Here is a 26,245-nt window from a genome sequence, read left to right as displayed (position 1 = left end):
AGGATATTACAATATCTACTGTGTGGCTTTAAATGTGATCAATTAATGTAATTGTCAGTCAAGTGTGTAATTATCTTAGTATTTAAACTTGTGTGATTTATCAAGTGTTTGTCTGATGAAGTCATACGCTTGACGAAAACGGGTGTACAATTTTGTGGCGTTAAAATAAACTGTTGCTTTGTGGATTTTGAGCATTGGAGCCTTATTGTGAGCTGTTGTGAGCGGTATCGTATCATGATTCTCTTCAGGTGGAGTTTGCCTTCCGGACTGTCGTGCTCGTTTTGTTGATTTGATTTTTTCTGATGTGAGGGGTCTAGCTAAATATTTTTTTTCTTCTTCATTTAAGCAAGGAAATTGGATTTCTTTTAAAAATGTATCATATTCATCTGGCTGTGTTTGTTTTTGAGTGTTATAAATGTTATACATTTCCTTAAAGGAATTTATTATATGTGCATTTTTGTGTAATACATTTCCTTTATAGATTATCTCTGATATGGTTGGGGCACCACTTTTGATGTTTATTAATCTGGCTAATGTTTTGGAGGGGATTTGGGCCTAGTCAGAGTATTTATAAAGGAATTTAAGTTCCATAACAGATTGCTTTTGTAGATGAAGTGAATATTTTTTTGGGGAGATTTTGCAAACTTAGAACTAAGTCATGGGCATGTTGATTCTGAAGTTTTGCATCAATTTCTTTTATTTGGTTTTCAAGAGACTGTTTCTCTTTTTCTTCTAATTTTTACATATGGAGGCTTTTTGAATGAGTAGCCTCTGATTATGCCTTTAGTAGCAGCCCACTGAACTTCATAGGGCATGTCATTTGTAGTTAAATCTTGTTCTAGTTGAGATAGTATTATATTTATTTCTTGTATTACTTCTTCTTTTTTAAATAGATTTACATTTAATGACCAATTAGCTGAGCACTCTCTAGAGGTTATATTATTTTTTGGATTAAGAGTGACTGAGATTCAAGAGTGATCTGAAATTGATATAACATCTACTTGATAGTTGAGCATTTGGATAGAAAAGGTTGCAGATACAAGAAAGAAGTTGATTCTAGAGCATGCCCTATGTGAGAACAAGAAATATGTGTATTTATTTGACTGCTTTCATGAATAAAAGGTTGGTGAGGATCTATTAGGTTGAAGTTGTTTATCATTTCTTCTAGGGCTAAAGTGGTTTGTAGTGATTGCTTACTGGTTTTATTTGAGCTGTGCTTGAGGGGATAGATAAGAACATTTCAGTCTCCACCAATGATGTAGTAGTGATTTGGGAATTGAAGGAGTAGATTGAAGATGTTGTAGATAAATTTCTGTTGGTTAAAGCAAGGGCCATAAATGTTAAGGAATAGTATATTTTGGTTTAATTTGGGGTAGGAGCAGGTAAAGTAGCACCAACAGCTATCCACATTAGATTTGGTATTAATAATTTGTCCTGGGAATGATTTTTTGATTAAAATGGTGGTGCCGTGTTATTACCCGCAGTGATAATTTATTTAATCCAGTTTCTGTCCTTGGCTTTTCTCCACTGATCATTAGTTAAATGGTTTTCTTGGAGATAGTAATATTAGAGTTATTCTGGTATATTAGCTGAATAATTAAATTTATTTTTATTTTTGTCATGAAGACCATTAATGTTCCAAGACTCAGTAATTACCATTGTTTAGTTTTTAATAGTGCGTTAGTTTTGGTATATCTAAATTAGAGAGATATGAACTTTTAAGTTTAGCATAGCTAAAGTTGTCATTGTAGTTATGAATGGCATCCATTACAGTAATACACCTATTTCTACTATAGTGCCTAACCATCTATCCCCCTGAGATCTATTGATGGTGATTACTCGATAGATTAGATGATAGAAATGTAATGGGTTTGAGGAAGAATTTTTGAGTTGCAGGGAGATGCAGATCATCCAAACTGAGCTGTTCCAAGTGTCAGCAATCATTATATGACTCATACTGTCGACTGCTCCTTTAGTATGAGGTTTCATAGAAAGTGCATATATATATAACAAGGTAGAATAAAAGTATTATTTCAGAAGGGTTGATTCCTAGACATATCTTTAATTCATATTGCTGTAAACTTTTTAATAGAATATTAGTAGCTAGACTTAGTAACAGTCTAATATGGCTATTTTACTATGTGATAAGGTGTATTAGAAAAATAGATCTAAGAAAATAGGATTACAGTGTATTAGTATATATTGGTTAAAATGAAAAGCATTACAAGAAGTCTGTATACTGAACTAGGATCAAGTGAAATAGGTTTTGGCATGAAGGAGTTGCCACAGCATGTAACTATAACATCAACTAGAACAGGATTATAATAACATTATATTTACAGAAAAACACTTAGTTTCTTTGCAGAATGCTAAAAAAAAGAAAGGACATAGAAAAGTATTCATTAGCTGTGCTGAGCATTTTTGGTAAGGTTAGTGTTTGTTAGTTTAACTGAATTAGATGTATACTATAGCCTACTAGTTCTTGTAGGAATCAATATAAAAGTATTTACGTTAATCATAAGTCATTAGATAAGAGTTTAGTGAAGTTTCATTTGTCGTATTTGCAAAGTATGAATAAATGGTGGATTTATAATTATAGCAGTTAGCCATTCCTTGATAGTATAAGGATAATTGTCCACCTCCGTATGTTATGTTAGAGGTGGTTAGTTAGCCTTTGATGTCACAGTACAATATCCAGAAGAAGGGTAAAAAGTACCTGTAGAGGCCCTGAGGGACACATCTGGCTAGGAGCCAACATCAGAAAAAAAAAAAAAAAAACAGTTTGTGTTGTATTGTTGAATCATCATGGATGCAGATAATCTCAGAATAGAATACTAGTGTGATTATTCTTGGATTATGAGATCAGCGGTTATCTTTTTTTTTGTTTTGTTTTTCCCCTTTTTCTTATTTCACAGGGATGCTTTGTGATTTGTAAAGGTTGCAGAAGAGGCGACTGGGTGATGATATCATTTCGGAAGTGGTTCTGGTACTTCCTGGGTTGATGGAACACTGTGATACTTCTGCAATAGGTAGGTTTATTTTCCTTTTCCAATATTTATGATTTCCTTTTGGTGCCCTCTTTTCAGTTGAAGATGAGAAAGCTTAATTATTATCAGATAGACAAGAAGAAAAAGGCTGGTTTGGTAGTTGTTGCAGTGAGATCCTTGAGATGAATGGCAGAGTCCTCGGATTAATGGTCATGTAAGACTGGTAGCTTTTTGGGATTTCTTCTGACAATGGTGTATCAGGGCCAAAAGGGATAGTAGGTATTTTCTGAAATTATTTCAGATGTTCTCAGCTTAGGTTGGTAAGCATTGCAGTTAGCAAATAGAGACATAGGGGAAATTGTCTGTGTTACAATTGGGAGAGTTTGGTAGCACTAGTATTGAGTTCCACACACACGCTGACTGTACTGATATTGAGTGATATTCAGTGGAGAGATAATAATAATATTTTGAGTAACAATTTGAAGGGTAGTTGGGATTTCAGTTGTTTAAGTGAAGTTGCTTAAGCATATCTCATAACAGATGCGAGATTATTGTCTTTAGGTCATCTTCATGACTTAGTTCATTTTCTACTTTTCTGTTTTTATCTTTTATTGGTTCGGAAGTTCATTGAAAGCCTTATTGAATGCACTTTTTCCTTCTTCAACTGATGTAATTTTGCATGTGCATTCTTTATGTTGTAATGAGAGGGTAGCTGGATATTTCATTTGGAAACAATTTTTTTTATTGATGAGATAGGAGCAGAAGCAAGCTAAGGCCTACCTTAGCAGTTTGATGGGAAGTGGGAGATCTTGAGATATGTAGACTTTATGACCTCGCCATGTGAAGTTCTTTTTTTGTTTGGCAGTCAGTAAAATAGTAATAACATGGGATGCATTTAGGATTTTAACATAGGTTGAGGAATGGTTGAGTCTTGTGTTTTATGAAGTGAGGGGTGAGCTGTCTCAATGATAATGATAATATTTTGTCATCTAGCAGAGTGTCAAGAATTTCTTTTGTAATGATTATTAACTGCATGTGGTTAAATTTTTCTGGTATGTCTCATATTATGGGTCTATATTAGAAGAATGAAGATGCATTCTTTCAAATGCGTCTTGGTCGAAGTTAAAAGGCAGAAAACGGAAAATAATGAAGCGGCTGTTAAGTGAATTCTTTCCCTGGGAAATAATTCACTTGGCCACTTTGATACTTTGCCATTTTCCACAATGTAGTGCTGTCTCAGAGTTGGTATATTTAAGTAGGGGGTGTGGGGGCAAAGCCCCCTACTTAATGTAATGTTTAAATTCATTTTTTTTTTGTTGGAACAGCGATTTTTTTCCCTTGGAAAAAAAATTGCTGTTCTGACACTTCAACATTGTAAGCTTTCGCTTACATAGGGTCGATCAATCACCATTCGCTTTTTTAAGCATTTGGTGATTTAATATAGACCCCGTATTATGATATTATTTTTCCGGCTATGCGCTTCTAAGTCAATTATTTTGTGTTACAGTTCATTGAAAGTTTTGTCATACACTGGCATTTTGTTCTGTAAGTCATTGATTTTTGTTTCATTCACAGAATTTTTTCTTCATTATGATTTAGTGTTGTTACAAGCTGGTACAGATTGTGACTGAAAGAGTTGAGCTTCTCTGAAAAATTTTTAATTTCACTTTGTAGTGGCTGTAAGGCATTTTTTAGCTCTTCAATGGAGTAATGTGAATCAGTTTTTGATCTTAGGGCAGGTTTGGCAATGTCCAGTTGTGATTTGATGGGGTTTTTTGCCTTTTAGAAGTAGTATCATTTTCTGGGGAAGGAGTGTAAGAAAACTTTGTTTTTACAGTTTGAGCCGCCATTTGTTATAGTATGTTGGCCCTGGTTTTTGATGATTTTCTTTTCTTCTTTGCAATTCTTTGTATAGGTTCCGATCATAATCCTCTTTGGAGAGAGGCCGGGACCACGTGGCTGGAGTGCATCAGCGAGAAACAGTTCTGTAAGTTGTTGAAAAGCAGTTTAAGATGTGAACTTTGACTGATAGATACTGATATGTTAATAATTACAGATGTTGCAGCTTTTTAAGCTGATTTTAATGTGCGATGATAGTTGTTTCAGGTGGATGTGCTTTTCAGTTGTAGGAGCAGTCATAGGAGCATGTTTAATTATCTTTGACCATCATGGAATCCCCTTTCCAGTAACTTCTTGTATTCTATAAGCCAAGATTATCATATAAATGTTTCTGTCCACATTCAGTAAAAATACGGAGCATAAAATTGCAAGTAGAATCAGTATTGCTGAGATAAACAGTGACAGGAGCAGATTTAATTATATATGACTAGAATACTATTATTGCTATTTAAAAAATGCATGCAATGGATTTGTATTTTATGCGTGTGTGTGTGTGTGTGTGTGTGTGTGTGTGTGTGTGTGTGTGTGTGTGTGTGTGTGTGTGTGTGTGTGTCACTATTTATATATATGGTATATGTTCACATAAAATTAAAACTAGTAATAACATAAAAAGATAGAAGCAAAAACAGTCAATGTCTTCTATATTTCACATGCAATTTAGAAAAAGTGAAGACTCTGTTAGAAATTCTTAGGGAGAGGCACACCATCCTCCTTATTTGGTGCAATCCATGCAGCTTTGTATATATCTTAAGACCCACCATTATAAAGAAATAATTGGGAAGCCATTCATTCTCTGCTACCATACCACCTTTCAAATGCTGTATGGCTGCAAATCATTTGGCGATACCAATTACCTTCTCCAACTTTTCCCTCTCCGGTCTTCTACCCACACTCATTTTAATTCATTCCCATTTATGGAATGTATGGCATCTATTCGCCTTACTTTTGGCTTGATCCTGGTATTACTCCAGCAAAGTATCATAGATTTTCTGAACATACAAAACGTTTACCTTATACTTATCTTTTACTACTTCAGTGAGAGTATCATTTGTTTTATTCTTCAGCTTTTATGCTGCCATCATGCTATGTATCACCACAGCACACTGCTTTGTAGATTCCTTTTCAAGCTTCTTTTTCCATCTCATTCAACTGCTCCTCCAGCATCTGAATCCTACATGGATTTCCATCATAATTTGCAGTTCTCATTATACTCACTTGCCAATCCTGCAACTATTTACATAGTCTGATATATTTTGCCCTACCCATTACTTGCCCCACTTACCTGCCTCTTTAATTATTTATTATTTAATGCCATCGCACTTCATTCTGCTGCATTCTTCAGCACCACTATAATTCCTGCCTAACACTTTCAGTATCATAGCACTGTTGTCTCAAAACCCCTTCCATGTTACTGTTAATTCTAGGGAATACATCTCAATCTGCTCACCAAAGGAAGACTTCAGTCCATATAAATTTGAACATAATATATATATATATATATATATATATATATATATATATATATATATATATATACATATATATATATATATATATATATATATATATATATATATATATAGTTATAGTTCACAACACATAAAGCCAATTTCATACCCAGTCTCTATATCTGCAAGTGAGCAATCATTCCTGTTGGCTTGCGTTCTTCAGTTCAGAAAGAAGGAATGCCCATTTAGGAACTTCCATTCCTGTTAAATGTTCAACAGAACTCATTCCTCCATATTTTTAGTATAACCCTTAGACAAAATTAAATGTTTTCTTGTCTAGAAGAATAATTCATAGTGTAATTCATAAATTCTATAGTTTTAGCCAACATACTTGCTACCGTAGGGCAGTCCCAAGACATTGTTATGATTACAGTACCAGCATTTGATATTGCCTTTGCAGTAAGCTGCTGATACTTGTAAAATGCATAGTCATTTTGTCATTATAAAGCTACGTTGGTAAGATAAGATATTATCCTGTGAAGAAAGTAAACACATTAGTCTGACATGTTGTGATAGCTCTAGTTTACTAATTTTATGTCATTTAGTCCATAAGTCTTTCTGTAATACTAGTTTTATCCATTGGTTCAACATGCACTAACTTTTTTATTATGTATTTGTAATGCTATTTAACATATTTTGCATTAATATCAAATGATTTCATGAGCAGACAAGGTGATCCGTTGTGGCGACCCCTAACTGAAAAGGGAACTTTTCCTAAGGGAAAAGCTGAAAGAACAAGAAGATCAAATAATTTCACCAACTGATTTGTACCCTGAAATGAGGTACAAAAGCAGAAATAGTGAATTGAAGATTAAAAAAAGATACTACCATCATAACTTGCTGCTAAGGCATAATTGTTGTAATTTAGTACATGACATAAAGTCCTTTATAGGATAACTGCAGACTCAGCATGCACCCTCCAGATGTCAAAACAGAGCAGGTGCACCAACTGTGATTTAACAACAAACAACAACTTTCTGAAAGCACTTGGAAAAGGCTATGCATGCTGAGTTTTAATGTGACTATATCTTACAAATTCCTGGGGAATCCTGTAGATTTCACATGCATAACTTAAAAAAAATGCAGTCAGCATTTAATGTACTACTGCAGGCCGGGGTGCTGCAAGCAATAACAGAGGATGATCTGCAAAGGAGTCACAGAAGACAGGCATCCAGGAACAGAGCCTGGCTACAGTTAAGCCAACTTTCTGAAGAGGAAATCATAGAAAGGTAGAGATTAGGTAGAGAGCAGGTGCAGGATGCATGTAGGATGTATTCACCACATATGTATGCTCTTAGTATGTGGGTTAATCCAATGCTGGTAAAATCAAATGGTTGCCCAATACTAGATATACTGACCTCTGGGATATTTCACTGGCTTCATAGGTTCATAGGTTCAAAGGTTCATACTAGGCTATCTGCCCTAGCGCATTTATAAGCCTAGCCAGAGTGTGTTTGGCTTTCGCCACCCATTTTAAATTAATTTTGCTATGCCCTTTTTCGAGGTTAGTATACTGTGCCTCTGTCTAACAGTGACACAGAAGTGATACCAGGGGTAAACCTATGATCTCCCACCCACTCATCAAGATTCCTCTTGAAGAGAGTCAATGAGGAACTCTGCCTAACCTGGACTGGGATTTTATTCCAGAGTGAAGGGAGCCTCTGGGTTATGAATCTGTCCCTCCAGCATGTCCTATTTATTTCAGTGCTGAGGTTCAAGTCTCTCGAGCGCATAGCTCGATGGGATTTGGATTTTCTGAGATGCAGCATGTCCATTAATTCCGGGTTGGACATGGCTTTATACGTCAGGCACAGATCACCTCTGAGCAGGCGGTATGCCACTGAATAGAGCTGGAGTTTCTTTAACCGGGCAGCATATGGCATCTGTTTGAGCCCTTTGATCCTCTTGGTGAGGTACTTTTGGGGTCTTTCCAGTTGCTGCAGATGTCTGGTAAGGTACATCCCAAAAGGGATGACATGTTGCGATAGCTCTAGTTTAATAATTTTATGTCATTTAGTCCATAAGTCTTTCTGTAATTCTAGTTTTATCCATTGGTTCAACATGCACTAACTTTTTTATTATGTATTTGTAATGCTCTTTAACATATTTTGCATTAATATCAAATGATTTCATGAGCAGACAAGGTGATCCGTTGTGGTGACCCCTAACTGAAAAGGGAACTTTTCCTAAGGGAAAAGCTGAAAGAACAAGAAGATCAAATAATTTCACCAACTGATTTGTACCCTGAAATGAGGTACAAAAGCAGAAATAGTGAATTGAAGATTAAAAAAAGATACTACCATCATAACTTGCTGCTAAGCCATAATTGTTGTAATTTAGTACATGACATAAAGTCCTTTATAGGATAACTGCAGACTCAGCATGCGCCCTCCAGATGTCAAAACAGAGCAGGTGCACCAACTGTGATGTAACAACAAACAACAACTTTCTGAAAGCACTTGGAAAAGGCTATGCATGCTGAGTTTTAATGTGACTATATCTTACAAATTCCTGGGGAATCCTGTAGATTTCACATGCATAACTTAAAAAAATGCAGTCAGCATTTAATGTACTACTGCAGGCCGGGGTGCTGCAAGCCATAACAGAGGATGATCTGCAAAGGAGTCACAGAAGATAGGCATCCAGGAACAGAGCCTGGCTACAGTTAAGCCAACTTTCTGAAGAGGAAATCATAGAAAGGTAGAGATTAGGTAGAGAGCAGGTGCAGGATGCATGTAGGATGTATTCACCACATATGTATGCTCTTAGTATGTAGGTTAATCCAATGCTGGTAAAATCAAATGGTTGCCCAAGACTAGATATACTGACCTCTGGGATATTTCACTGGCTTCATAGTTTCATAGGTTCAAAGGTTCATACTAGGCTATCTGCCCTAGGGCATTTATAAGCCTAGCCAGAGTGTGTTTGGCTTCCGCCACCCATTTTAAATTTATTTTGCTATGCCCTTTTTCGAGGTTAGTATACTGTGCCTCTATCTAACAGTGACACAGAAGTGATACCAGGGGTAAACCTATGATCTCCCACCCACTCATCAAGATTCCTCTTGAAGAGAGTCAATGAGGGACTCTGCCTAACCTGGACTGGGATTTTATTCCAGAGTGAAGGGAGCCTCTGGGTTATGAATCTGTCCCTCCAGCATGTCCTATTTATTTCAGTGCTGAGGTTCAAGTCTCTCGAGCGCGTAGCTCGATGGGATTTGGATTTTCTGAGATGCAGCATGTCCATTAATTCCGGGTTGGACATGGCTTTATACGTCAGGCACAGATCGCCTCTGAGCAGGCGGTATGCCACTGAATAGAGCTGGAGTTTCTTTAACCGGGCAGCATATGGCATCTGTTTGAGCCCTTTGATCCTCTTGGTGAGGTACTTTCGGGGTCTTTCCAGTTGCTGCAGGTGTCTGGTAAGGTACATCCCAAAAGGGATGACATGTTGTGATAGCTCTAGTTTAATAATTTTATGTCATTTAGTCCATAAGTCTTTCTGTAATTCTAGTTTTATCCATTGGTTCAACATGCACTAACTTTTTTATTATGTATTTGTAATGCTCTTTAACATATTTTGCATTAATATCAAATGATTTCATGAGCAGACAAGGTGATCCGTTGTGGCGACCCCTAACTGAAAAGGGAACTTTTCCTAAGGGAAAAGCTGAAAGAACAAGAAGATCAAATAATTTCACCAACTGATTTGTACCCTGAAATGAGGTACAAAAGCAGAAATAGTGAATTGAAGATTAAAAAAGATACTACCATCATAACTTGCTGCTAAGGCATAATTGTTGTAATTTAGTACATGACATAAAGTCCTTTATAGGATAACTGCAGACTCAGCATGCGCCATCCAGATGCCAAAACAGAGCAGGTGCACCAACTGTGATTTAACAACAAACAACAACTTTCTGAAAGCACTTGGAAAAGGCTATGCATGCTGAGTTTTAATGTGACTATATCTTACAAATTCCTGGGGAATCCTGTAGATTTCACATGCATAACTTAAAAAAAATGCAGTCAGCATTTAATGTATTACTGCAGGCCGGGGTGCTGCAAGCCATAACAGAGGATGATCTGCAAAGGAGTCACAGAAGACAGGCATCCAGGAACAGAGCCTGGCTACAGTTAAGCCAACTTTCTGAAGAGGAAATCATAGAAAGGTAGAGATTAGGTAGAGAACAGGTGCAGGATGCATGTAGGATGTATTCACCACATATGTATGCTCTTAGTATGTGGGTTAATCCAATGCTGGTAAAATCAAATGGTTGCCCAAGACTAGATATACTGACCTCTGGGATATTTCACTGGCTTCATAGGTTCATAGGTTCAAAGGTTCATACTAGGCTATCTGCCCTAGGGCATTTATAAGACTAGCCAGAGTGTGTTTGGCTTTCGCCACCCATTTTAAATTAATTTTGCTATGCCCTTTTTCGAGGTTAGTATACTGTGCCTCTGTCTAACAGTGACACAGAAGTGATACCAGGGGTAAACCTATGATCTCCCACCCACTCATCAAGATTCCTCTTGAAGAAAGTCAATGAGGGACTCTGCCTAACCTGGACTGGGATTTTATTCCAGAGTGAAGGGAGCCTCTGGGTTATGAATCTGTCCCTCCAGCATGTCCTATTTATTTCAGTGCTGAGGTTCAAGTCTCTCGAGCGCATAGCTCGATGGGATTTGGATTTTCTGAGATGCAGCATGTCCATTAATTCCGGGTTGGACATGGCTTTATACGTCAGGCACAGATCGCCTCTGAGCAGGCGGTATGCCACTGAATAGAGCTGGAGTTTCTTTAACCGGGCAGCATATGGCATCTGTTTGAGCCCTTTGATCCTCTTGGTGAGGTACTTTTGGGGTCTTTCCAGTTGCTGCAGGTGTCTGGTAAGGTACATCCCAAAAGGGGCATTGTACTCAATTATGGGCCTGATGAGGGATGAGTAAAGAGGCACGATGACCTCCCCTGATCTAGATGTGAATCCCTTCATGATTAGGTGGGCTATATAAAATGTTTTTCTGACCACTTTGGCCACATGGTTGTCAAATGAGAGATTGCTATCAACTTGGGTCCCCAGGTCCCTAATTACTTCTTCTGTACTTAATGGATTACCACCTATGTGGTAATTTGTGGGCACTTTGTTTTTGCCAAAGGGGATGACTATACACTTTTTGGCATTTAGCTTGAGGCCATGGCTCTGGCACCAGTTGTCTGTTTCTATGAGGCCCTTTTGGAGGATGCTTGTGTCGGCTGGAGAGTCAATTATGGTGCCCAGTTTGCAGTCATCTGTGAACTTGGTCAGCCACAGTCCTTCCGTGTTTGCCTGTACCTCTGAGAAATATATACCGATCAAGAGAGGTCCCAGGACTGAGCCTTGTGGGACGCCACTTGTAACTGGTTTGGAGTCTGACATGGCTCCAGCAATTCTAACCATGTGGGTTCTGTCCTTGAGCCAGTTTGCAACCCATCTAGTGACATAGGAGTTTATATTTAAGCTGGTGAGCTTATCTATAATGCCCGAGTGGGGTATTGTATCGAAGGCTTTTGCGAGGTCCAGGTAGGCTGTGTGGACCACCTTCCCCTCGTCAATGGCCTTGGTGACTGTTTCAAAGAAATCAACTAGGTTTAAGAGGCAAGATCTGCCCTTAACAAAGCCGAACTGGGTAGGATCCAGTGTCTGTAGGTCCCCAATATCTTTATTTATGAGGTCCATGATGATCCTTTCCATAGCTTTGCAGACCATGCTAGTCAGGGTTATGGGGCAATAGTTTCCAGGATCCGTTGAGACACCATCTTTGTGGAGAGGGACCACTGTTGCTGTATGCCACTCTTTGGGTACATATCCTGTAGTAAGGCTGAGATTGAACAGTAGTTTTATGTTTGGGTTTAGCTCTTCTTGGAGTTCATGTAGGACGCAGCCCGGGACACCGTCTGTTCCCATTGATGCTGTGTTTTTTGCTTTGGAGAGGGCAGCTCTTACCTGAACATCTGAGATGTCAGGGGGGCAGCACTCTGCTGGGATAGATATTCGCCCTTTTGGTTGGGAGGCGGGTGAGAAGTTTGCGCTGAACCTGTCAGCTAGGATGTTGGCAATGTCTGTGGGTTTGGTGTATTTTTTGTCATTTTAGAATAATTCTGAGCATATCTGGGAATTCCCACCCAGGTTCCTAACATAACTAAAGAAAGCCTTGTGATTATCCTTAGTGTCCTGTGCAATTTTTCTCTCGAAGCTGGCCTTAGACGATTTTATGAGTGCCCGTAGTTTTTTGCTAATACTGATTACAGATGCCTTCCCTTTTTGGGATTTTGCTCTATCATGTAGTAGCTTCCCTTTTATTGTATAGTTTGTTTATGGCTGGGGTCCACCAGACAGGACGTCTGCCTTTGGAGGATTGGGTCTTGGTTTTATTTGGGATTGCATGATCCTTGCATTCCTGAAGGTGTTCATAGAATGCATTTATAAAGGATTCTGCAGTCTGGGCCGTATTTTCCATAGGCCTGGGGGCTTTGAAGGATTCCACCTTGGCTTTGAGGAGTGTGAAATTTGCTTTAGAGAAGTTTTTCACTGTGGTTTTCTGGGCAGGGGGTGGGGTCGGGATGTGAATATCCAGTGAGATTAGTTTATGGTCTGATATTACCAGTGAGGGATACACTTCTGGTCTGGAGCATAGAGTCCCCATGTTGGTGATGATCAGGTCCAGTATGTTTTCCCCTCTTGTGGGAGTGGTAACAAGTTGTTCCATAGCAATTGAGTTTATAAATTCTAGAAACCTTTGGGCTAGGGTGTTTGAGCTAGAGTAATGCTCCCAGTCTATGTTTGGGTAGTTGAAGTCGCCCAATATAATGGTGTTTGGACAGACCTTCATATTTTCCAGTGTTCTCAGGAAGGCCGAGTGGAGTTCCTGGGTTTGGGAGGGTGGTCTGTAGCAGACTATAAACTGGAAGGCAGTTTTACCCACTGTTAGTTGCACATGGATAGTCTCTGATGCTTCGTGCTGTGCCACCAACATGGAGGTGTGGGTATCTCTGACGAATATTGATACTCTCTCTCCTTTTGTGGTTCGGTTCAAGTTTTGGGGCTGAAAAGCATGGTATGAGATATAACCTGGTAGTGCTGGGGTGCTCTCGGGAGCCTTGAACCAGGTTTCTGTCACTGCACAGATATCAATGTTATCCATTCTAAGGAGAGTTTCGAGTATGTGCATCTTGAGGTTTAGACTTCTGGCATTGAGTAGCATTACTACTTAGTTTCTTATCCCTTGTGATACCTATGGAGGTGGGTTTGTCTTTTGATCCTTGCCTAAAAAAAGGCCCTATGGGGGTAGCAAGAGCCTTTGCCAATATCCAAAAGCCCAAGGGTGACAGGTGCAAGCCGTCCCTAGTGAAGCATCGTGGCTTGTCGAGCATGTCATCCCAGGCTGACAGGCATTGGATCCCCTTTGAATGACACCAATACTTAAGCCAATTGTTGAAATTGATCATCTTGTCTTCACATTGTTGCATCATTCTTGGTGAGGGTAAGATGCTACTCAAGGTCAGGGTCATACCGGCCTAGGCTACATGCTCAGAGAGCTCCTCTATGTCTCTTTTCATGTAGTCCAGGGAGGTATGTCTCAGGTCATTCACACCAGCATGGACAATGACTGAGTCATATTTGTACTTGCCTTGGAGTGACCTGAGTGCGTGTGTTATGTGGCGGATCCTAGCGCCTGCCAGGCAGCTCACCGTGACCTTCTCCTTGTTCAGCCTAGTGAGCGGGACGTCAGTGTGCCTGCCGATAGAGTCACCTATTACAAGTGTATCAGGTGTGTTGTTTAGCCTTAAGGGCTGTGACTGTTCGGCACACTGACTTTGTGAGTTATGTGTTGCACGTGTTTTGTTTTGGGGTAGCGGTTGCTTGGATGTCTGCTTTGGAGGTCTCTGCTGCTTAGGCAGATTTTTATTTAGAGCCTCTAAGTATGTTTTTGTGTGTTTATGTGTTTGGGTTGCTGTCGTGGTAAGTCTATGTGAGACTGGAATTGTAGTGAGTGTGGTTTCCTTCTCCTCCTTAATGGTTACGCCAGTACTGAGTTGAGAGAGCTTAGCCTCCAGTTTGGCTATATGGTTGCATCTTTCACGTGTGTTGGAATTTGTTGGGAGGAGGAGAGGGTTGTCTGTGTACATGAGGCAGTTGTAACATTGCCTCAAGATTCACAGATTCACCAGCTGGACCGGAGAGGAGATTGACAACTGACCTTTGGATATGCTAGAATAGTATTGGGAATTCCTTTATAATTGAAAAAAAATTGTTGGATTGGTTTGGTTTTATTCATTATAGTACTTAATTGAAAAAAAGGGCCAATGGGGAACAAGGTACTCAAGGGGAGTTTGTGAAGGTGTAGTGCTATTAATTTTTTAGTGCTCACTTAATGAGCAGGTGCCAGGTAATGTAAATGCGATGTGTTACAGGTAACTTAAATGCAGAAATGACAAACAGTAACTTTCTTTCAAGTGAAACAAGGAAATAAGTACAGTAAGCAATGCAGATATCACTAGGGATCCACAGAAGCGCTGAAAAGCCATGTTTTAGGTGGAATTAGCGTTTCAGGGAAATAACAAGCAAACAAACAACAAGCATACAAACAAAGCTAGATTCAGCAGGCCTGGATCTAGTCTATGCTACAGCAAACAAGGTGTACCAATTTCAGTAAGAAACAGTTCAAATATGCAGGCACTATAAGCCTTTAACCAGAAATTCCCAGCTCAGAAGGGCAGAGTCCAGCTGCTCCTCCCACAAGAGTGCAGACCACGAACCTTCTTAATGTAAAATAACTGGCCTGAAGCCCAAGTGTTTAAACCAGAACTAATACACTTTTAGAATAACAGACACTGAGCCCTCAATCAGCAGTTCTCAACTTAGAAGGATGTAAGCTACTTGTCCTGCCACCACAGTGCAGGCCACAAACCTTCCTAATGTAAAACAACTGGTCTGAAGCCCAAGTGCTTAATCCAAAAAACCTAGAATGATAGCTACACTTTAATCAAGTTACTACCAAGCAGTAATAAATACAATTGAATACTTTAAAGAATGCCTGGATTAGTGCTCAAGTTATTCAAACAAAGCTAGATTCAGCAGGCCTGGCATATGGGAGATGTGCAGGAGTGTACCAGACAGCTGCCAGTCACATTTTTGTACATTCCTGGCAGCAATGTGTACCAAGGTGATATGAATATATCCACTTCCCAACAACAGCCATGGAGTGCTGAAATGTGCCATAACCAAATTTCACCATGTTCTCAGTGCAACAGACTGCACCCACATTCAAATCAAAACCCATCTGCTCCTTATACTAAATGGTCCAACAATATAAAGTGGTGGCCATTGCTCAACTGTCAGGTGGCATGTTCTGTAGATGGCTTCATTACTAATACCTCAGATGGGATCCTACTAGGTAAGTACATGACCACTGCTATATGGTAAGCAATAGACAGACATTGTAACAGGAAGCAAGATGATAAAACGTTTCTTCTCATTCCTCTAAAAAGGAGACTGTAGCCATCCACTGGAGCCTTGGATAATGACACCATGTATCAACCCCTGCTGAGGATGCATACAACAGAGGACACACCATGATAATAACGCCATTGAGTGTGTGTTTGTCATGCTGAAAGCAATATTCAGATGTCTGGACACATTGAGGAGTGCACTACAATACACACCAGAAAAAGCATCACAGATGGTCACTATGTATGTAACATACCTCACACCATAACATCAACACATAGTGGCCTGCCAGTCACAGGTGTGCGTGACCTACTCCTAGAACCCAGGATGTCTAACTTCAAGCTTTCAGAGCTGTCACAGGATGATCAGGAGGACACAATTGTGAGAAGAAACAGGTTTGCATTTTGGAAGATGTGGCCATATTTCCTAGCTCAGGCAACATGGCAGCATCTGACTCAGACCTTTGACTCATGGCAAGCCATATGTAGAAATGTGCAGATAATAAACAGTGATGTTCATGTGTTGCCCCACAACAGAACACAGAGCATGATTAATAGAAAGACACTATTAGTTGTTCACAGTGAACATCATACACAACAGAAACATATGATATACCTGTAAGAACATACACACAACACTCAGCAAGGAACATCTGGATGTAAACAGAGGAAACATCACCATATAAGGTCTCTCTGCAATATACATCACCAAAGTGTATCACACAGGCATATGTGTGGCACTCATGAGGTATGCTCACGTGAAGGTGTGGTAATACAGGTATGATATCATCGTACAGATAACTTGCATGGGAAGGTAACAGTAGCATAGTCAGTTCTACTTCACGTTGTCATAAGCTGACAATATCGAGTCTGATATTGTCGGCATGACAATATCAAAAGTGAAGAACATTGTGCGAGTAAACGGAGATCTCCATAAGGGGAGATTTCCATTTACCTCAATGTAGTGTGGTCTCGGAGTTGGTATATTTAAGTAGGGGGGGTGCAGGGGGCTTGTCCCCCTTTCCACGCCATTTAGTTTTTTTGTTTTAATTTGTTTTGTTTTTTTTTATGTTATTCGATGGTTTACTTAATCATTCAATAAAGTTCGACCTTTATTGATTTGAGTAAGTAAACCTTAGATAAAGTGATATAGACGTGCATAGTGAGTACCACAAAAAGTCTAGGCCCATGCAGTTTATGGGAATGTATCAGCACAAGCATAAATAAAAATCAGGAGCTACTAGTATTGTGGGACACACTGTGGATAGGAGAAGTAGTGCAATGTGCCTGTCTGGATGTGACTGCTAGGAACACAGCTGAGTGAGTAGCAGTATATCTAAATGCACATTGCAGCACAGACATTGATGTCTGAAGACTATGTGTGGGTATAATGAGGGGGGTTTGCCTCGCTCCACTGGAGGTATAATCTGGTTAGGTCAGTTAGAGTATGTAACCCCCAGTTCATGTTATGGCACTTCTTTAGTATTGCCATAAAAAGACTTTCAACACTGTATGCAACAGATACCACACTGTCATGCTGGGCAGCCAATATTGCCATGACATCTCTATCGCTGCACTTCTGACCTGCATGTAACACCTGCAGCTGGTGTGCGACATGATCCGTGGCACAGGCAAGTGTGTGCAAGTCAGAGCCATGATGTCGCTGTGAACATTCTTTTGCCTGTAATAGTAGGTGGGCACCCTCTGACATGACTACATGCACATCAGCTACACTCACATGTTTAGTCCAATGGACAGCAGCAATCAGTTGTGGATAAGCTTTAACATCATTACCAGAATCTACATGGAACAGTGCGTCAAGATCATCATCAAGTCTACCATCTAATGTCTCCATTTCATAATCCTCTCTATCAGAGGCTACACCATGAACCATAGTTCTGCTGTCTTCCAGGATGGACAGTGAACCCAATCCAGTTGCCTATGTGCCATTGGCTGGACTATCAGAGTTAGGTACATCATATTCCATCTCAAGATCAATGGATGGGCTACTGGAAGAGGCATTTAGTGGATATGCTGCAAAAAGACAGATAGCACATGTTATATTCATTCACAGAAGTAAAATGATGCAGCATAGTACAGATACTCAAATAATTGTATAACACTGCTAATTATTATCTGGACTTACCAGGTTGGCATGTAGTTCAAAGACCCTGTATAGCAGAGATAATACCATGTTAGGTACAAATCAATCATATATGACAGATAATGTTATTATAAGCAGTAAAACCTACTTGACATTTCCTCATCTGACTCAGCTGCTGGTACTGAGGGTTGAAATGACACTGTCATGTACAAAATACACGTGGACCACTCAGTAGTAAGCACATACCAGGCATCATTTAGCATTAAACCTGAGTTATAACTCACAGCAAATAAGATATGATCATACCAGATGGGTAATGGTGATATTCTGATTGCAGGTGTCCTGTACAAATGAACAAGACCCCATTAGTCATGAAGAGCACATATACATAATTATCAATAGTGAACAGTACTAAACATATAGCCAGCCTTACCAGGTACTTCCTCCATAGTTGGGGACCTTATCATCTGACATAAAGCAGATCCTGTAGTATAAAATGTGAGTATAAACCAAAGTAATAACAACAGGTAGAGGCAGACAACAAGTATGAATCACATGAATCTGTGTAGGGAAGAAGCCAACATTACTATCATAGATCACAGGTGTGCCAAACAGTACTGCAAAACAGCAGCAGTGTGAATAACCTTATCAGGTCTGTTTTTTTCATAGGTGTGTACTAGGCTAATGTCCCTGGAGCCTTTACAAGCCTAGCCCATAGGATTACCCTGGCATAGTACCACCTGACCTTAGTTCCCAGTGCCTCTGTCAAGTAGAGCTACTGGAGTGATGCCCGGGGTGAATTTTCTATTTCCCATCCACTCATCAAGATTGCTCTTGAAGAGGGCCAGTGTAGCAGATGCTTCCTGGCCCATGTCTTGCAATTATATATCTGTAGGTTAAAATGGCACACAAACAAGAACATGTCAGGATATTCCACAGTCATAACAGGAGACAGAGCCATACAGCAACTATGGCTCACACTAACAGGATATGAAAACACTTCTGTAACATGTGTTGATGATGTTTATTTAGATGCTGATGGGCCTATACAAATGAAAAACACAACATCACATATGTTGCTGACAATGCTGTATATGTACTGAGTTGATAAGATAATATGGTGTAGCACTTCAATTGTGCATCTACATTAGGTGTGCTGCCATGTCTGTGGCATAGTTCTGTTGCTGTAACACAAATATAACAATACATTAAGAATTCTGTACTGATGTCATTTAGTGAGAATTGGTTTATGCTGCACTGCTCTTGAACATCAGCCATAACTGTATGTCCTGGAACACCTTCCTTCCTTCCTTACCTAGGTATCTGATGGTCTTGGCAGATGGCATAATGGGAGGCCAGAAACATTGTTATCTCATTCTGTGGAGTAAGTGGAGGCACACCTCAAGTGGCATTCCTTACCCTCTCATAGCAGGGTCTCTGGGCTGCACAGAGGATCATGATGGAGTAATGTTGTTGGCATACGTCCCTAGATCTAATGAGACCACCTATGGCATTTATCATGTGTGTCAGATCTGTCCACATTTGATTCTTCCACACAGTATTGCCTGTCCATCCATGCTGGTGCAGAGACTATTATAATCTAATTTCTTCTATGTGAGAAATTATCTACTATTGTGATTTGACACGTGAAAGACAGGGTGATAGCCACATCTTAGATTTCCTACAGGAACTTTCATATTTACATGACCATGTTAAAGCATATGTCAAATAAATTTTTGAATCAGTTATAAACCAACGACACCGAAAGAAAGGCACAGATGTCCAAAATTAGCAGCAGGAACAATGATAGTATACTTCCACTTAACGCAAGTTTTTATTGTATAAAATAGACTTACAGCGTTTTCGCTACTGTAAACCTCAGTAGCTTCATCAGAGTATTACACAGTATGGCGCCAAAATTCAAAATTTAAATACAAATGAAGTGATGTCACACACAAGAACGTCACTTCCGTCATAACTCAGATAGTGAAAATAATTAAAACATTTTAAGAATAAAAATTAAGAATATAAATTAAAAATTTTTAAATTAGAGTTTTGATACTTATCAGCAATAAGTTAATAATAGTTCCAGTAGCGTTATTTTTAGAAACTAGAGAACTTGAATGGCAGATAAAATTGGAGGCCTTCCATTACCCTGGTCTAAATGAAAATTGTAACATCTCGTGCTTCCTGAAGCTTAAAAGCTATTTGAGATGATTTGGCCTCTCTTGACCAGATTTATTCATTTTCTTATAATTTATCTATCATACATATTATATACATTATCATCATACTTATTATATCTTTATACTAGTTTAATATGCTAATGTTTGAATAACTTAACTTTTGTAACTATTACATAAATATATGTCATCTGCATTGGTGGACTTTTCACACATTTTTTAGAAATATAGCAATGTAACATCTCTTACACTTTTGTAAAATTGTTTCATTGATTGTACATGCAACCTGATTTCTTGTTGGTCTGGGACTAATAGCTCAACTTCTAGTTGGCTAAAACAACAACTTTTAATGAAAACAAAGTGGTTTTGAGCAACTTTTGCTTACTTGAAGTTCAGTTCAGCTTTCATTATTAACTTATTGCTGGTAAGTATCAAAAATCTAATTTAAAAATTTTTTATTTAAATTCTTAATTTTTATTCTTAAAATGTTTTAATTATTTTCACTATCTGAGTTATGACGGAAGTGACGTTCTTGTGTGTGACATCACTTCGTTTGTATTTAAATTTTGAATTTTGGCGCCATACTGTGTGTTACTCTGATGAAGCTACTGAGGTTTACAGCAGCGAAAACGCTGTAAGTCTATTTTATACAATAAAAACTTGCATTAAGTGGAAGTATACTATCATTGTTCCTGCTGCTAGTTTTGGACATATGTCAAATAAATGGCTTGTCTCTCATTTTGATTAATAGCTATGCAAAACATGTCATGTATACCACTGTTGTGTACAGGTAATTGACTGAACATTAAAAACATGTATTTAGAGCTAATCAATATGTCCTAACATCATTAGCATACATGTGCACAGATATCAATGCATTCAGCAAGTATGTGCAGGTCATAAAACACATGCCAATGGATATTATGATAAGTAAGGGCCAAACAAATAACAATTTGCCATACCTTCAGTAGTATAATAATGGTGTTGCCACAGTTATATGCAAATTAGAACACAACCAAAAGTTCTGCTCAATAATGGAAGATGCATCTCAGATATTATCACAGTTGGTGACAGACAACACCACAAGTGTGAACATTATGAAAGGGTGCACAACAAAACTACTAACATTTTTACAGAAACAGGGCAGTAAAACATTTTTTAAATGTCCTGTTATGCAGACTACAGATCACAAGAAATAATGTAGAGTGCAAGACATCCTAATATTGTTTTTATTCCATTGACTATAATCACAACTAATTCTGTATGATTCACCATCAGAGAATATCCAAAAATCAGTCACTTAACATACAATTTGTGGACAATATTGTAAGTTGACATTCCCTGCAAACATACCTCATATATTGCAGGTTATTTAGTATTAACTACGGATATGATGGTAAACGTTGTTTCCATCTATATCTGTGCTCCATTCCTGGGCACAAGTGTGCAGACATCTCATATTGCTACCATGATTTACTGTTATATGTCATGATGTGCACACACATATCATGTCATATGTGGCATTATGTTGCTGCTGTAGTATGACACACATTGCCAAATGCCACATGCATTACCATTATTATTTACATAATCATCACATCCTGTCATTAGTACATATGTTGCAGTATATGCGAAGGGGTGCTAATTCTTCAATTTGTATGTGTCCGTGTACTCCTATGCATGTAGTGCAGCATAGTATTGTTATGCTCAATAAACTCTAGCCTTGTATGTGGTTAACATACATGTCTATGTGTATGCCATTGTAGTACATATGCACTGATTTAACTGGATGTTCATGTGTATGCCCTTGTAATATGCAACTTGTTAACTGCAAATATTAAATTTTGTTGTGCTATGCTCGTATATAAAGGACCGTCCTTTGATCAGTCCTGCACATGTATGGTGATATTTATATCAATAACAGTTATTGTGCCACCTGTTGTATTATGTTTGCAAGACAGGATATATGCATATGTGATATTTAAAACTACTTTTGTTGTGCATCCATGTGACTTGTTGTTTAGTTGTTGCACATTACTGTGTTGTTAGTGTCATTTGTACACAGACATATTTACAGCCATCCCCAATGCAATATACATATGTGTTTGATGAGGGCTATTTGCGTTAATGTACTTTGCAAGTACTTGCAGTCCATCTTATGTTGTGGGCACATATACATGCACTTGCAGTACCTTAGCTATGTTTGCCCTGCATTATTCTGAGCCAACTTTCTCTTTTTGGAATTTCCTCACTGATGTGCGTGTACATTGCTTATCTCCCTTCTCTCTTATACCTTTACTCTATGTCTTTTGCATACACATGGCATATGTTATGTGTATATTTACCTTTCTGAAATGTATCATCATTGTAATGTATGTGTGCCAGTACAATATGACCTTATGATCTTATGTCACCTTGATGGGTATCACACACATATATACATGGTGTTGACAATTGAGAAGACTTCATCAGTATTTCTGCTGTAATTTTGTATTGTATGTTACCCAGATATCTCTGTCCTTCCTGCCCATTCTCAAGTTTACATTCCTTAGATTTCATTAATCCTATATGTATCACCATTAACATAATTTCCCTTGTCATTGGTGTGAGCATGTGTGATGATAGGTCCTGTTTTGCTCTTGATCAAAGTTGTATTGAACATTTTTTTCCAGGAAGCAACGAAATAAAAATGTATGAACCAATAATGACAAAACTGCCCATTTCAGAACATCTCAACCATAAAAGGCCACTCAAATGTCTGTCATTACAATCAACCAATATCAGTCACTATGCACAGTTTTTGCAGAAGTAAATGGCAACTGCATAATTCCACATTAAAGACATCTGTAACTAATGAAGAGGTTTCTACTAGCAAACAACTTTATATTTCAGTGTTTCATCTACAAATTTAGTGCCTGCTGCCCTCAAAGAATAAATTGCCTATGTTACATTTGAAAAAAGTTGGTAAGCTGCTAATATTGCAATAGGGAATGGATGGCAAACCAATAACAAGTTCATAATTGCAAGGCATCTCATTCAAAGGATGACACACTCAGGACTGCAGCACCACTCCCCCCTTAAAGTACAACAGAGTATCAGCAATCCATCTACATGTTGTGGGGTAGAATCCACAGCCTCCTTTATAAAAAGCAAACATGCTACCTGTTGTGCTATCAACAATGCTTTTAAATTGCCTTCCACAAACAGTGATGATCATTTGCTAAACAAAACAGTTGCACATTAAAAACAGACATTGCAGGAGGAGCAATAAACTTCTCTTCCCTTGAAGCTCATAATTCCTTGAAATTGCACTAAAGATCACAATATTTGAAAATGCACTGAAGCTCATAATTCCTTGAAAGTGTACCAAAACTCACAATTGCTTGAAAATGCACAAATTCTGACTCCATTCTCCTATAACTAAAGTACAGAATTTGAGCCTGGTTAAATTATTTAACCTGTAATCCAAAACTATGGCATTTTACACACATACACACACACACACACACACACACATACACACACACACACATACACACACACACACACACACACACACACACACACACACACACACGCACACACCACACTGTCATGTTTAAATTCTATGTACACACAACAGCACCTTACTGATTGCACTTCCAGAAAGAGAAAGCAGGCAGCAGGTGCATGCATCAATGCAAGCAACAGTAGATGCATGCAGATGCATGATGAGATATAAATGTTGCATACAGAGGACAATTTATACCCTTAAAGAAGACATGTATTTTTTTTTTTTAATTTTAAATTAAAAAGTAAATGTTATGGTTGCCTCCCCTGGTCAGCGGGCCCTAGGAAACTGTCTAGACCATCTAGTGTTGGATCCAGCTCTGACTGGTGGTATATGTATGGAGTTGTGCATAACTTCTGGGAATTGTGGAAGCATAAGTATTTCCTTTTTACAGCAGGTACAGAGATAAAAAAAATATCCATTAAGTAAAATAATTGTTGGATTCTGTTTTATTAACCATTTGAATTTCTGCAATAAAGGGGCAAGCTCATAGTAATGGAAGTGATATGCTATCAAAAAACAATAATTTGGTTGACAGGGCAGCTAAGCAAGTGGCTGGTTTAGGTATTGTTCAAACTTCCATTATGTTAATACATTAATCAAAATATAATATTGTGTTTCATTTTCATGCAGCAATTACTCTTTTGGATCAAGCATCAAAGATGAAAATAGGTGGTGGATCAAATCAGGATACTCTAAAACTTCCGATTTCATCTGGTGACTGATGGAAGAATGGTGGCACCTCAACCTATTGCATTGACTGGTAAAATCATATCCTTTACCTAATAATACTGGTAAAAATTATTTATCAGATTTGTTAAATCGTGTTTTGCTTATTCAGCTTTCTCATTCACTGATTCAGCATTATGTTAACAAATCTGTTATTTGTATATTAAACAATGTGTCATCTAGTGTTAAAACTGAATATTTTGCTCTACTGTCCCTTTTAGGACTCTTTGTAAATTTACAAGTTGATTCCATTCAGTTAAAGCAATGTCAGAATTATGAGACCATACTAATGTTAACGTGTCTGTTTTCAGGTAGGGTAAAAGTTGCAGCCTGGGAATGGGTATTTTTCAAAGCTTTCCAGCAAAAATCTTCCCTCAGTCCCAGGTGGAAGGGTCCTTAATTCATTCTTATTATTACTCAAACTGCTGTTTAGTGTGTTGGTCTGCCCACTTGGATGTATACTTCTCACTGCAACAAATACTGCCTTGTATCCGGAAAGATGAAAAGTGATGATGCCACACAGAGTTGTGATAACACTGCTGCTGGTACTGGCCCCTCCTCCTACCAAGATGAAGGAGAATCTGTTCTTTCAAACACTTCATCAGTATTTTATTGGAGGCATTGCCAAGCTTACAGTTCCAGCTTTACAGTTAAAATTTGAAAAGAGATTACTGGGAGAAAATCTGCCCTGGCATAATGTTTCCAATTTTTCAAAGGGAGTGTACTTTTAATTGGCAGTGTCATTTTTGGATAACATCTGCTATGCCAAAAGTGGGCCAGTTTGCAAAGGATAAGGCAGGTGCATTGTGACTCAAGATGACAGCCTGTAGATGAGCTTCACTTAAAATTAAGTAATTGAGAATATGATGTAGAGATGCTGATTATTATTATAACTACAGAGATTGTGCCTAACCCATAAAGTAGCCCAGGAGTTGGTATATTAGTTACACTTCTCAAGCCATTTAGCAGTTTTGGACTCCACCAACTAGTCAGTTGTGGAATAAAGATTAAATACATGTATAAACTTTCTTTTTCTCTCACCATGGTATTTATCAAATTGCATCTCAGCTAAATGTGTTATCACATGTATTGAATTAACTCACTATTAAAACTTGACAGAAAATTTGTATGACCAATACAGAATTAACTGATAGGAGGACTATGATGTTGTAAAATAGTTTAGCTTTAGATTTCTTACTTCCTTCTCAAGGTTAGCTAAGGTCCCTTATGTGAAAATACTGCTATTCATACATAACTGATTTTCATGATGAACAAGAAAAAGTTGAGTATATGGAACAGTATGCCAAAAATAACAAGAACTGAAACGTAATGGACATTATTTGGTTGGAAACAAAGGAATAAGTATTATTAAAGAATAATTGTCATAATAATTGTAATTTGCCTTACAGCATTAGTGTTTTCTCTGATGAAGAACAAAACAGGAGCTATCCACCTCTGCCCCATCATCCATATGTGGAACACTGTGGAGGTGGTATCATTTTAACTCATTACAGCCTAGTGGTGTCTCCATGTATTTCTGCTCTTACTTCCTGCTGACACCTATAGGTGTCAAGTATTGCTCATTCATATTTGCATTAATAATTCTAAAATCATCCTACATACAAGATATTGAAAGACTACATTTAAAGCTTACATAAAGGGCAAGGCAACTCCTCTGACATTTGACCTCAGTCTACTGGTGCTTAAGAGATATTAATTGTTGTTCATATACTTTTTATTTATATTGACATCATTTTCATATTTTCTAAACATCTCAACAGCCAGATAAGACTGTC

This window comes from Protopterus annectens, chromosome 2.part0 (assembly GCF_019279795.1).
Source record: "Protopterus annectens isolate FY-2018-M chromosome 2.part0, PAN1.0, whole genome shotgun sequence".
NCBI lineage: Eukaryota > Metazoa > Chordata > Ceratodontiformes > Protopteridae > Protopterus > Protopterus annectens.
Note: the sequence above shows the minus strand (reverse complement) of the source record.